Genomic DNA, 12968 nt, shown 5'->3' with positions numbered 1-12968 from the left:
TCATCACTGGAAGTCATGTGTTTTGGATGACATCACTGGAAGTCATGTGTTTTGGATGTCATCACTGGAAGTCATGTGTTTAGGAAGTCATCACTGGAAGTCATGTGTTTTGGATGACATCACTGGAAGTCATGTGTTTAGGATGTCATCACTGGAAGTCATGTGTTTAGGAAGTCATCACTGGAAGTCATGTGTTTTGGATGACATCACTGGAAGTCATGTGTTTAGGATGTCATCACTGGAAGTCATGTGTTTTGGATGTCATCACTGGAAGTCATGTGTTTAGGAAGTCATCACTGGAAGTCATGTGTTTAGGAAGTCATCACTGGAAGTCATGTGTTTAGGAAGTCATCACTGGAAGTCATGTGTTTAGGAAGTCATCACTGGAAGTCATGTGTTTAGGAAGTCATCACTGGAAGTCATGTGTTTAGGAAGTCATCACTGGAAGTCATGTGTTTTGGATGTCATCACTGGAAGTCATGTGTTTAGGAAGTCATCACTGGAAGTCATGTGTTTAGGAAGTCATCACTGGAAGTCATGTGTTTAGGAAGTCATCACTGGAAGTCATGTGTTTAGGAAGTCATCACTGGAAGTCATGTGTTTAGGATGTCATCACTGGAAGTCATGTGTTTAGGAAGTCATCACTGGAAGTCATGTGTTTAGGAAGTCATCACTGGAAGTCATGTGTTTAGGAAGTCATCACTGGAAGTCATGTGTTTTGGATGTCATCACTGGAAGTCATGTGTTTAGGATGTCATCACTGGAAGTCATGTGTTTTGGATGTCATCACTGGAAGTCATGTGTTTAGGAAGTCATCACTGGAAGTCATGTGTTTAGGAAGTCATCACTGGAAGTCATGTGTTTAGGAAGTCATCACTGGAAGTCATGTGTTTTGGATGTCATCACTGGAAGTCATGTGTTTAGGATGTCATCACTGGAAGTCATGTGTTTTGGATGTCATCACTGGAAGTCATGTGTTTAGGAAGTCAGCACTGGAAGTCATGTGTTTAGGAAGTCAGCACTGGAAGTCATGTGTTTAGGATGTCATCACTGGAAGTCATGTGTTTAGGAAGTCATCACTGGAAGTCATGTGTTTAGGAAGTCATCACTGGAAGTCATGTGTTTAGGATGTCATCACTGGAAGTCATGTGTTTAGGAAGTCATCACTGGAAGTCATGTGTTTAGGAAGTCATCACTGGAAGTCATGTGTTTAGGAAGTCATCACTGGAAGTCATGTGTTTTGGATGTCATCACTGGAAGTCATGTGTTTAGGATGTCATCACTGGAAGTCATGTGTTTTGGATGTCATCACTGGAAGTCATGTGTTTAGGAAGTCATCACTGGAAGTCATGTGTTTAGGAAGTCATCACTGGAAGTCATGTGTTTTGGATGTCATCACTGGAAGTCATGTGTTTAGGAAGTCATCACTGGAAGTCATGTGTTTAGGAAGTCATCACTGGAAGTCATGTGTTTAGGAAGTCATCACTGGAAGTCATGTGTTTTGGATGTCATCACTGGAAGTCATGTGTTTAGGAAGTCATCACTGGAAGTCATGTGTTTAGGAAGTCATCACTGGAAGTCATGTGTTTAGGAAGTCATCACTGGAAGTCATGTGTTTAGGAAGTCATCACTGGAAGTCATGTGTTTAGGAAGTCATCACTGGAAGTCATGTGTTTAGGAAGTCATCACTGGAAGTCATCTACTTGTGACTCTCCGTCTTTGTTTGGTTAATGAGTACTCAATTTTAAGTTGTGTGTGCGTGTGTGCGTGTGTGCGTGCGTGCGTAGAGGTCATAATACAGCGTTGTGTTTATCTGAGAACACATCCAGTCACAGAAATACAGCCAACAAATACACATATCCACAATACACTGGCGGAAATATTTCTTAATTCACACACTGCAGCGATATTAGATATTCCTGCTGTTAGTTGATTTATAACTTACAGTCCAACTCAGTTAGAAATACAAAACACTATACTGTCACACCATAACTTAAAGGACAATATTCTAGACACACACACACACACACAATGTTAAAGTGTGATTGATTCTCAGTGGGGAGCCAGCAGACGTTCACCCCTAAGTGTTTGTGGTTGTCAAGATGCTCTCCGTCCATCTCTCCCCATAGCAACAAGTGCAGTGCTTTAAAAACAGTCACACGTAAGAGTGTGAAATACAGCGATTGCCAGAGTAATGAGGTTTTCCAAAGGCCTTAGTCCGTTCGGGCCACCATAATATTGATTTCATTCATATTAATGCCACATGACAAGGCATAGCCGACTATCAGTAAAGGAAACAGATTTTTTTCCCAGCTTGTGTGGGTGTCGGCGTGCCTGGCATTCATATGTGTGTTTGTGTGTGTGTGTCTCTCTCTGTGTGTGTGTCTCGCTCTCTGTGTCTTTGCCTGCGTATGAGCCTCTATCTCGCTCCTCTCCACAGTCTAGTAGGAAGAATATTGGCCTCTTCTTCCAACACATCCTGAGGGAGACGAACACTCCCAAGCATAGGCATGGGCATGGGCATGGGCGAGTATGAATGGAATGTATAGACAAAATGGGCCTTGGTCCAGATCTTTATACTCACAGCAGTGTAGAGGCCTAACGTTATGATAATGTCTAATTAATTGGGTAATTAATTATGAAATATAAAATATGGATTTATTTCTATTTTACAGTAAACGGGACACCACCTATCATTTAAGTCGATGGGACTTTCTTAGCAAGTAGGGACAAACCGTACATGTCACAATTATAATCTGAAGGTTCTGTAGAGTTCTTTCAATGTCGGATTCAGAATCTCAGAGACGGTGATATTATTTTATAACAGGAAAAATATGTATTATTAGAACAAGGTAAAACTACAGTACAGGATAAATGACTCAGTGACAGATTATGGCAAAATGATCAGCAACGATGAAGTCGTTAGAATGGGGAAGGGAGGGGAAAAGAGAGGAGGGTTTCTTTTAACTCAAGTGTAGGACAAGCTATCAGTTAGGACGATTCTACATGAGACAAAGCAGGGAATTTAAGAGAGAGATCGCCTGCATTGAATGCGCTTACGTGGAATTCCATAGTAGCTCAATCTCTGGCTGGATTCCCAAACGCCTTTTCAGTGGGGAAAAGGCCCCTGTTCAAACAGTTCCGGGGGGGTGTCGTTGTCCAACTGAGATCCAAGTGAGAGCAGAGGACAATCGTTCAAATTCCTATATTGGTGTTTGGCCTCCACTCATTGAAATCGGGGGGGGGTCAATAATCAAGGGCGCTTTCCAGTTACCAACTACACTGACGTCTGAGAAGCAGAAGGATTTCAGTTTCCCGTGGCTATTATTCACGCCACGCTTTTATAGTTCAGTTCGAATGGACAGCGTGGGCGAGGACAGGCTCCTTGCCAGATTGGCTGACATTTTCCGTGGTCACTCTTAGCAGGAGGTGCCCCAGGCCCAGGGAGGAGAGTAGTGTTCCGTTATTGATGGATAAATCCTTTGTAAAACACGGGAAAGGTGGGTAATTGTTCAGGGCATAATGTTCCCTACGTAATGATACAAAACATGACATGTTCTCCTTGAAATACAGAGAAATTATTCCCAGCAGGGAAAAATACACAATATCATTGAACATTTCTACAGCATACAATGATCATAGGATACATCAGTACTTCCCCAACTAGAACCTTCTGATGTTAACAAGAATGTAGATTCCATATGAATGGTCTGAGTTCTGTCCGTTTAGAGCAGGGCGAGCCATTTGGCAGGTCCCTGCTGTTACGGTGCCGTCCTGTCCTGGACAGAACGTTTGAAGTGGACGTTCTGCCGTTTAACAGCTCTCTGGAGTGTTATCTTGTAATACGGAGTGCGATTTATTATTATATTTTATTTATACTACGGAGTGGGATTTATTATTATATTTTATTTATACTATGGAGTGCGATGTATTATTATATTTTATTTATACTACGGAGTGGGATTTATTATTATATTTTATTTATACTATGGAGTGCGATGTATTATTATATTTTATTTATACAGGGAGGGTCAACATTGAGACCAAGGTCTCATTTACAAGGGAGGCCTGTGAACATGAACATACACAATTGAATAAATATCATGTAATATAATAATATCAATATAATACAGACAACAAGATGAATCAAAACAAACACAACCCGTATCACCTCCCTTAACAGATGGAACAATATTACTTATAAAAATGGTGACGAGAACAGAGCCCAAGATCGACCCCTGCGGCACACCTTTCGTAATATTGAGGAAACTAGATATGATATCGTCAGTAAGCACACTTTGTTTCCCGTATGTTAGATAGTTCTTGAACCAACCGCGGGATGCCTGATCGAGGCCTATTTCAGACAACCTCTGAACAAGTAAGAAATGGTCGACCGTATCAAACGTCTTTCGACGGGTCGATAAGCCAGCACAATGACTCTTATGGTCTGAACAATATAGCGTGTCATCTGTGGACGTTTTTTGTTTGGGAAAAAGGGGAGAAGAGCGGCCGGGTCGTGTCACGTCTTTTCATCTCTACAGTTGGCACGCCGACGGGCGGGTAGGTGTGTATTGGGTACGCTCTGCCAACTGCCAGGCATTAGGAATTGGCCTGGTCTTTCGTCAGGGTCAGTAATCCAAACTGCTCTATAACCCGTGTAGCAAAACGCACCAAACTAAACAAGTCTCCTTTTGTTCATTTCACTGTGTTTATTTTTTTACACCTTTCATTTCCCACCGTGGAGTACGGGTGGTTTTAGATTGCTGTGTTGTTGTGTGTGTAGCCTTTCCCACCGTGGAGTACGGGTGGTTTTAGATTGCTGTGTTGTTGTTTGTGTAGCCTTTCCCACCGTGGAGTACGGGTGGTTTTAGATTGCTGTGTTGTTGTTTGTGTAGCCTTTCCCACCGTGGAGTACGGGTGGTTTTAGATTGCTGTGTTGTTGTGTATGTAGCCTAGACGTGCTAATCAGACCGGATAAGGACTTGATACCTGGTGAAAGCTGTCTTTCGCTAATTTACCTGAGTAAGCTAGTCGATTCTGACACTGTGTCTACGAACAGATGTAAGAATGTGTTGTGTGTGTGTGTGTGGGTGTGTGTGTGGGTGTGTGTGTGTGTGTGTGTGTGTGTGTGTGTGTGTGTGTGTGTGTGTGTGTGTGTGTGTGTGTGTGTGTGTGTGTGTGTGTGTGTGTGTGTGTGTGTGTGTGTGTGTGTGTGTGTGTGTGTGTGTGTGTGTGTGTGGGTGTGTGTGTGTGTGGGTGCGGCAGTGTTTCCATGTACTCTGAGGCGTGTTAATGACAGCAGGCAGAAAATGAACAGACATTGAGCAGACTCATACATTATCTGCCATACAGGTACAGCTCTGTGTGAGTGTGTGTGTGTGTGTGTGTGTGTGTGTGTGTGTGTGTGTGTGTGTGTGTGTAAGATGTGTGTAAGATGTGTAAGATGTGTGTTGATGTGCCTGTAGGATTTGAACACTTGCCCACCAATCCCCCCTTCCCCAAAACACGTATAAATAGTGTTATATAAATTGTGTCTCCCTGTATTATACTGATGCTAAAATGTTCATTCTATTCTACTGAGACATTGACTTTATGTTCTAGTCTTTTGTTGTTTCTTATTGTTGTTTCATTGTTGAGACGGAACCTGCAAGTAAGCATTTCATTGGACGGTGTATACCATGTGTATAGCTTGAGGATATTTAGTATATGTATGGGTATTCATTAGGTGTGTATTAGTACATGTATAGTATTCATTAGGTGTGTGTATTAGTACATGTATGGGTATTCATTAGGTGTGTGTATTAGTACATGTATGGGTATTCATTAGGTGTGTGTATTAGTACATGTATGGGTATTCATTAGGTGTGTGTATTAGTACATGTATGGGTATTCATTAGGTGTGTGTATTAGTACATGTATGGGTATTCATTAGGTGTGTGTATTAGTACATGTATGGGTATTCATTAGGTGTGTGTATTAGTACATGTATGGGTATTCATTAGGTGTGTGTATTATGAGTCAAATGATTATCCCATTACTGGTATGCAGTTGCATTATTCCCTAGCTGGGGTATAAAGAATAGAGTCTAGGTAAAGATGTGCCTGTCTATTTTCTATAGTGCTTTTCCCACTAGCTAGATTGGCTAAGTGCGTGCATGCCTGAGAGAGGGAGAGATATCGCTGAGAGAATGTGTGTGTGTGTGTGTGTGTGTGTGTGTGTGTGTGTGTGTGTGTGTGTGTGTGTGTGTGTGTGTGTGTGTGTGTGTGTGTGTGTGTGTGTGTGTGTGTGTGTGTGTGTGTGTGTGTGTGTGTGTGAAGCCATGCAACAGATGAGTGAAGACTCCAAATGGTTAAAGCAGAGACAGCCCCCCCTCTCCCCTCCCTTCCCCAGACCTCCTTTCCTCTCCCTCCTCCCCCCGGTGGGTGTAAACAGACAGAGGCTCAACCTATAGCGCGCCTCCCTCCCTTCTTTCAGCCCCAAGCCCCTCCCCTCTCCTGCCAGCAGCAGTACGGCTCCGAAAGAGTGCCTCAAACTTGGAGAGAGCGAGAGAGAGAAAGAAAGAGGAAAGATTCCGTTTAGAAAGGCAGGCAGCGGCAGAGAGGGTGCGAGAGCGAGCGTGGACCAACCACCAACCAGCAGGATGCGCATTTAACCACCCACTGTCCAGCCTAAGGAAAAGAAGAAAAAAACGATCCAGCATTTTTTCCCTCTTTTTTTATTCCTCCCTCTCTCATTAATGAGTTGAGCTTGAAGCCTGAGCTTGATGCCATAGAGAGTGAGAGTGTGATTGTTCATTGAGAGGAGCCTCTCTCTGTTCTCTGTGTGCGTTTGAGAGAGTGAGTGGATTGGGAGAAACAGACTACTGTCAGTAGAACCACTGAAACAGACTGTGTGCCCAGAGAGAGAGAGAGAGAGAGAGAGAGAGAGAGAGAAAGCTCCAGAGATATCGAAGGCAAGTGTTTTGTGGAGGGGAAGAGAAAAGGCGAAAAAGGCTCCAGGCAAGACACAGCGCAGCATCGTGTCTACCCAGCTACATGCCTCTGTGATCGGGTAACGAGAGCAGCCAGGAGGGCTCTGGCCGGATCCTTTTAACCCTTTTGGGGAAGGATCAACTGGAGGATTTCTTAACCTAAGGTAACAGCTGAAACCAGTGTGTTCTCTCTGCTGCTGCTAATTGACCTTCCTCCGGGTCTAAGGCAGTGTGCCGTTTACGCACCCCTCTCTGTGTGTGTGTGTGTGTGTGTGTGTGTGTGTGTGTGTGTGTGTGTGTGTGTGTGTGTGTGTGTGTGTGTGTGTGTGTGTGTGTGTGTGTGTGTGTGTGTGTGTGTGTGTGTGTGTGTGTGTGTGTGCACGCCTGTGGTATGTGTGCGCCTGTGCATCCACATGTCTTGCCTGTGGTCAATGAAATGTGATCAATTGCTGTCAATTATTATACCCACTGTCTGCTTAAGTGTGTTTCAACCATCTTCAAATGAAAGGAGTTGTGTGTTGAGGGGACCTGTATCGCATGTTAATACGCTGTGGTTCCTTGAATCCAGCACTTTGAGAGTTGATTGGTGAGAGAGAGAGAGAGGGAAGCCAAAAACGCACCCCCGAAACGAGCTCCCTTGGAGCTCGGCTGCCCTCACCACGGTCAGATGTTCTGAATTAGAGCGAGTAGTTTTTGCGAAGCAGAGCCCAGTCAGTGTTCCTTTTTTGGGGCTGCTTGTGGTCAGAATTTCCAGCCTCTCCAAATCCACCCAGGCTATAATACCAGGCAGGATGACGGGGCTGATGCTGTGGACGGGGATTCTCAAGCCTTTTTTTGGATTGGCTCAACAGCATAATAGATGAATTGTGTGTGTTGATGATTTAGATTGAAAAGGCTGTGAAAAAGAGAGGGGTTTGTTTATGTAATTGTTATGGAAATGGATATTTTCATGGCCATTTGATGTCCTGTCTTTTAAGATGTGGAAACAGGCATAGCCTACAGTGCTGTTTGTAACACACGTAATAATTCTCACTCCCGTCCCGTTACGGGGAGAATAGACCCTTACACTGCAGGATAATTGGAACCCTATTTTTTAGGGGGGGGTGTTTTGGAATTTGTCACTCTATTACCTTTTCAATTAGCCTATTCTACATCCCCCGGCCTGCCGCTGAGTGACGCAATGATGCAACTATAACGGACAGAACTGAATAACAGAACAACTGAATAACTGTCAGGCCGGAATAAAAGAGGGAACGATGTCACAATGGACCAGCTTTGCGTTCATAAACGTCGTGGAGACGGCCAGATGTTAAAAGATGTAAAAAAATAAAAAAATAAAAAATGTTTTACAAAAAATGGACACGTCAAATAGACAGATGAGCTAGATGAAGAGGATAGCATGCGACATGTTTTTATGATTTCAATATGTTCATCTGTGTGTTGTAGAAGTGTGATTTGCCATATGTTCCATCAGTTAAGGAAACTTAGATGGCTTCTGCCGTATTAAAAACCAGACAATAGGGAGGAGTACCGGGGGCGCAGCAACAATGTGTGCGCTCATGTGTTAAAGACGCTGTGAAATTCCACCAGTCAGTGATTCCTCTCAGGCCCACTACCACTGAGACGGACCTGTGGTGTCTCATAATGTCAAACAGTTCCCCCGATTGTTAAAACAAGACAGAAATGGGCCTCTCTCTCTCTCTCTCTCTCTCTCTCTCTCTCTCTCTCTCTCTCTCTCTCTCTCTCTCTCTCTCTCTCTCTCTCTCTCTCTGTCTCTGTCTCTGTCTCTGTCTCTCTGTCTCTGTCTCTGTCTCTGTCTCTGTCTCTCTCTCTCTCTCTCTCTCTGTCTCTCTCTCTGTCTCTCTCTCTGTCTCTCTCTCTGTCTCTCTCTCTGTCTCTGTCTCTCTCTCTCTCTCTCTTTGTCTGTCTGTCATATTTCAGATCTACGTGCCCAAGCCTCTGACCCTACAAGCTCTATGTTCACGTCCCAAATGGCACCCTATTCCCTATCTAGAGTGCACCTCTTTTGATCAGAGCCCGGTAGGTCGTGCACTACACAGGGAATAGGGTGCCGTTTGGGATGCACACAATGAGAAATAAGCTGTCAAGAATTACTGAGGAGGCCGGGGCCATGTCCAAAGGTGTTTAATGTCCGTCTCATGTGGCGGGCCTTACTACATGGTTCCACTTGAACTCTCATACCAAGCCTCTCTGCTGATTTATGGCCCAGGACCCCATTCTTTGATTCCACACTACATTGATTTTGGAGAGGGGAAATAATGGTTTGCAATGTTAGACACTGAAAGAAAGAGTGGAGAGAAGGGGGGGGGGGGGGGGAATAGCTGAACCTGGCTGTCTTTCCTCTTCTCTTTCTCCCTCTCTTTCTTTCTCGTCACGAATGGAATCACCTAGCAACGGGGCCCAGGCTGTGCTTGGTGTGTGTGTATGCGTGCGTGCCCGTACGTGTGTGTGTGTGTGTGTGTGTGTGATATATACACTTAGTGTGTGCAGTAATCTGGCTGATGGACTGCATTACTGGAGCTATTACCCAATGAATAAAAGTTTTAATTCCGTTTGATACGCCGTCGTGATATTTCTCTGATTTAGCGCCTTGTAAAACGGATCAGGTCACCTTTCCTTATCCACATATTTCTTTGTTTTATTGTTCGTGTTATTACGTTGAAGGGCATTTATCGTAGCGTAGGGGGGCCATTATTTTTTATTTCAAAACTGAATAAAAATGATGCCGGTCCCAGACCTACATCTTGATGGCTGGGGGGTTATATAGTGGCTCAACTCATTGTTCATTTATAGAGGAGAATTGGAAAAGGCCCGACGGACCTGCTCCCGAGTAAAAAATAAAAAAAATAAAAAACGGGAAAAGAGGAAAAATTGTGATAGACGATTGGTGAAAAACAGCATCCACGGCCTACAGTCTATTGCATCCTCATTAGCATAATGTATGGTTATTATACATCCATGTTGTGATGGAGGGATGAGATGAGGGATGAGATGAGGGATGACAAAGAGCAATGTCCATGGGAATAGACATGAAAGAGGGGGTGAAGCGCTGGACGGTTCATCGTCCGCACGGAAGAGTGAAGAGCTCCTTCTATCTCTTCATCTCTGTTTTTCTCTCTCTCCAGCTCTTTGTGATTACAGTTAATATCTCTCCATGAATCCCTTTTAGAACATCCCCCCCCCCATCATTAGATAGGAGTGATTTACGAAGTGAGAAGAGAGAACAAGTGTGTGTGTGTGTGTGTGTCTGCTGTTGAGGGATTGAGGAGTGTGTTAGTAGTGTTATCTCACTGGGTGTCCAGACGGCTCCGTGACCCCTTCTTCCACTGATCTAGGAGGGCTAAAGAGAGGTACTCTCTGTCTGAAGGAGCACCTTGTTCAGTTCTGAGACCAGGCCATCTCTCTCATTTTCTCTCTCTCTCTCTTCCTCCATATATTCTTCTATCGCTCTGTTGCTCTTTCTCTCTCTCTCCCCCTGTAATTCTCCCCCCTCTTGTCTCTCGTTCTCGTTATTTCTCCCTCCCTCCCTCTTCTCCTACATAACAGCTCCGGTCCGTCCAGGGCCTCCAGAACTCACCATAACAACACATACAGTACATACCCATCAGCCAATCGATCGATTCTATTTTCTCATCACAGCTCTGCTCCAGATAAGACTTGGAGGAGGAGGCTTCTATTGTATATTGTTGCAGGAGACTGTTACAGGCGGTGCGCAGGGAATGGTGCCAAACAGTTCAGCTATACTCATCCATTTGGGATAAGAAGAGGGTCCCTCAATGGGTCTTGCTGCTTCCAGAATATTCTTTGTGATTGCCTGGAATGGGTTAAAGGGAGCTCGCTACAGATTGGACTGTTTGGCTGGGAGCCGGAGAGGAACAGGGAAGGTTGGCCGGAGGAGGGTTTCTGACAAGTGAACGGTACGCCGCCGTCGATGGTATGCTAATTCCCCCGTCTGCCTGTGTGTGTGAGAAGACTTGTGTTTGGTGTGTAAATATGAATTGGATTGGTTGCGTCCCAAATTGCACCCTATTCCCTATAATATTAATTATTATTGTCCCAGCTCAAAAGTAGTGCACTTTTTTTCTTCTTCTAGGGAGTAGGGTGCTATTTGAGAGGCAGACGCGGATGGAGATTTTGATGTATTCGTTACAGCGAGGAGACGTGTGTAGGAAAGAGGAAAGATCATTGAGGGAATTTATTGAATGAACCTATAATTTAATTTATTTTGGGTTTGTTTCTGTTCAGGAAAGCTCTGAATGCGTTCCAGATCCTTCCAGAACAACAATAATAGGCTGTACTTTTCAACCATTCATTTAGGCCTAAGTCCTTTAATAAATATACACATTTCCAAAATATATTTCAACGGGGGAAAAATGTAATAATAAAAAAATATTACAATTTAAATTAAAAATAATAAAGTATATAGGAATATATACCATTTAAATGATCAAGGATAAGGTTTAGTATAAATAGAAGCAGGTGGACAATCCAGAATTGTTTTAGTGGTCACAATTTTTTATTGGATATAAAAAATAAAAGGTTTATGATTCTTCCAAAAATCGAATGAAGTACTAAGTACTAATGAATGTATAATGATAAAAATAATAATTGTACAAATAACAGCAGCATATGTAATTATATTTCTATTATCACCTTATGCAACCTGCCGTAAATAATATAGCATAAGTATCTACTAATTTGGGGCTGACAGAGTGTGCGAGCCAGGGGAAACAGAGGTCATCATGGGGGTCAAACACAGGAAATGATCCTTGTGATGGAGTGGCCTGGCCCAATGGACATGCACACGCACACACACACACACGCACACGCACACGCACACACACACACACGCACACGCACACACACACACACACACACACACACACACACACACACACACACACACACACACACACACACACTGCTGGGTCATAAATCCACATATGAATAATACAGGGACTATCCCAGCCACTCTACAGAGTCTCGTACAACTGCCACTTCATTTCCCCACGGTACCATTACAGAGGAAAGGATGTTATATACAGTCTCTTGGTGAAGGCAGCTGATTTTCTCCTCTTGTTTTCTATTGTTATCGAATTGAGATGATAGTTATTTTCCGCTCCAGTTGAGAAGGACCCTTCGGCCGGCGCAGGTGTGTGTGTGTGTGTGTGTGTGTGTGTGTCGGTCCCGTGTGTGTTAGAGTTTTCCATCTCCTGATGGAGCCAGACAGAGGTTGTGGCTGTGTCCCGGGCTGTTCTGGTCCGGGGGGGACAGTGACAGAGTGACCATCCTTACCGTAGCGTAGCCGCCGGCTGAGCTATAGAATAATAGTATTTCCAGTTGAGGTGACGGGCCGAGATAAGCAGGGCCCGTACATCACGGCTGAGAGGTAGCAACACAGGCTAAGGAAATAGACCACGGCACACCTATTCACACAATGCCCATGGTGTCCTATTCTCAGAGTGCTGATCTAGCACCAGGTCGCCTGTGTCAATATCAGTGTATTCATTATGATCTAAAAGGCCAAACTGATCCTAGATCAGCACTCCTATTCTGAGAGGCTTTGTGAATTGGGGCCCTGATCTCCTGAGCTCGGGTATTATAACTGGGGAGCTTGAGGAGGCCAACGTTAAAGCTGACATGCCTTAGTGAGACTAAACAAAGCTAAATTAGCTATTAATGTGGTCTACCTGAACCGACAAGGCTAACTCTAAGCTAATCGCTAGGTTGTATGACTTGGCTGTGTAGCGTATGGTCTATAGGCCTATACACCTGGGAGTTAAATGGATATGTATTAAATAGCATGTCTTTGTCCTTTCAATGTCTCGTCTAGCTGGTGGTTATTGGAGGTGACTAAATAAATCCTTGTCAGCAGAATTGTCCCGTGTTGGCCTGGTAATGTGGGGTAACTCGATTACCCGGTAGCCATATTACCCTCGCCTCTACCTCAACATTACGAGAGCACATAACACACACA

At 44.0% G+C, this 12968-nt stretch overlaps 1 protein-coding gene across 9 annotated transcripts in view; it reads left to right on the top strand.

Moving 5' to 3' along the window:
- The first annotated feature begins 6527 nt into the window (after positions 1-6527).
- LOC139566926 (teneurin-3) overlaps positions 6528-12968 on the top strand; it is a 248776-nt gene continuing 242335 nt past the window's right edge. For all 9 annotated transcript variants that reach the window (XM_071388307.1, XM_071388305.1, XM_071388304.1 and 6 more), the window contains exon 1: positions 6528-7134. The gene's annotated coding sequence lies outside the window, so the exon portion shown is untranslated. The remainder of the gene's footprint in view (positions 7135-12968) is intronic.

Source organism: Salvelinus alpinus, chromosome 39 (genome assembly GCF_045679555.1).
Source record: "Salvelinus alpinus chromosome 39, SLU_Salpinus.1, whole genome shotgun sequence".
NCBI lineage: Eukaryota > Metazoa > Chordata > Actinopteri > Salmoniformes > Salmonidae > Salvelinus > Salvelinus alpinus.
The sequence above is the reverse complement of the archived record's forward strand: the minus strand, read 5'-3'. Positions and strand labels throughout refer to the sequence as shown.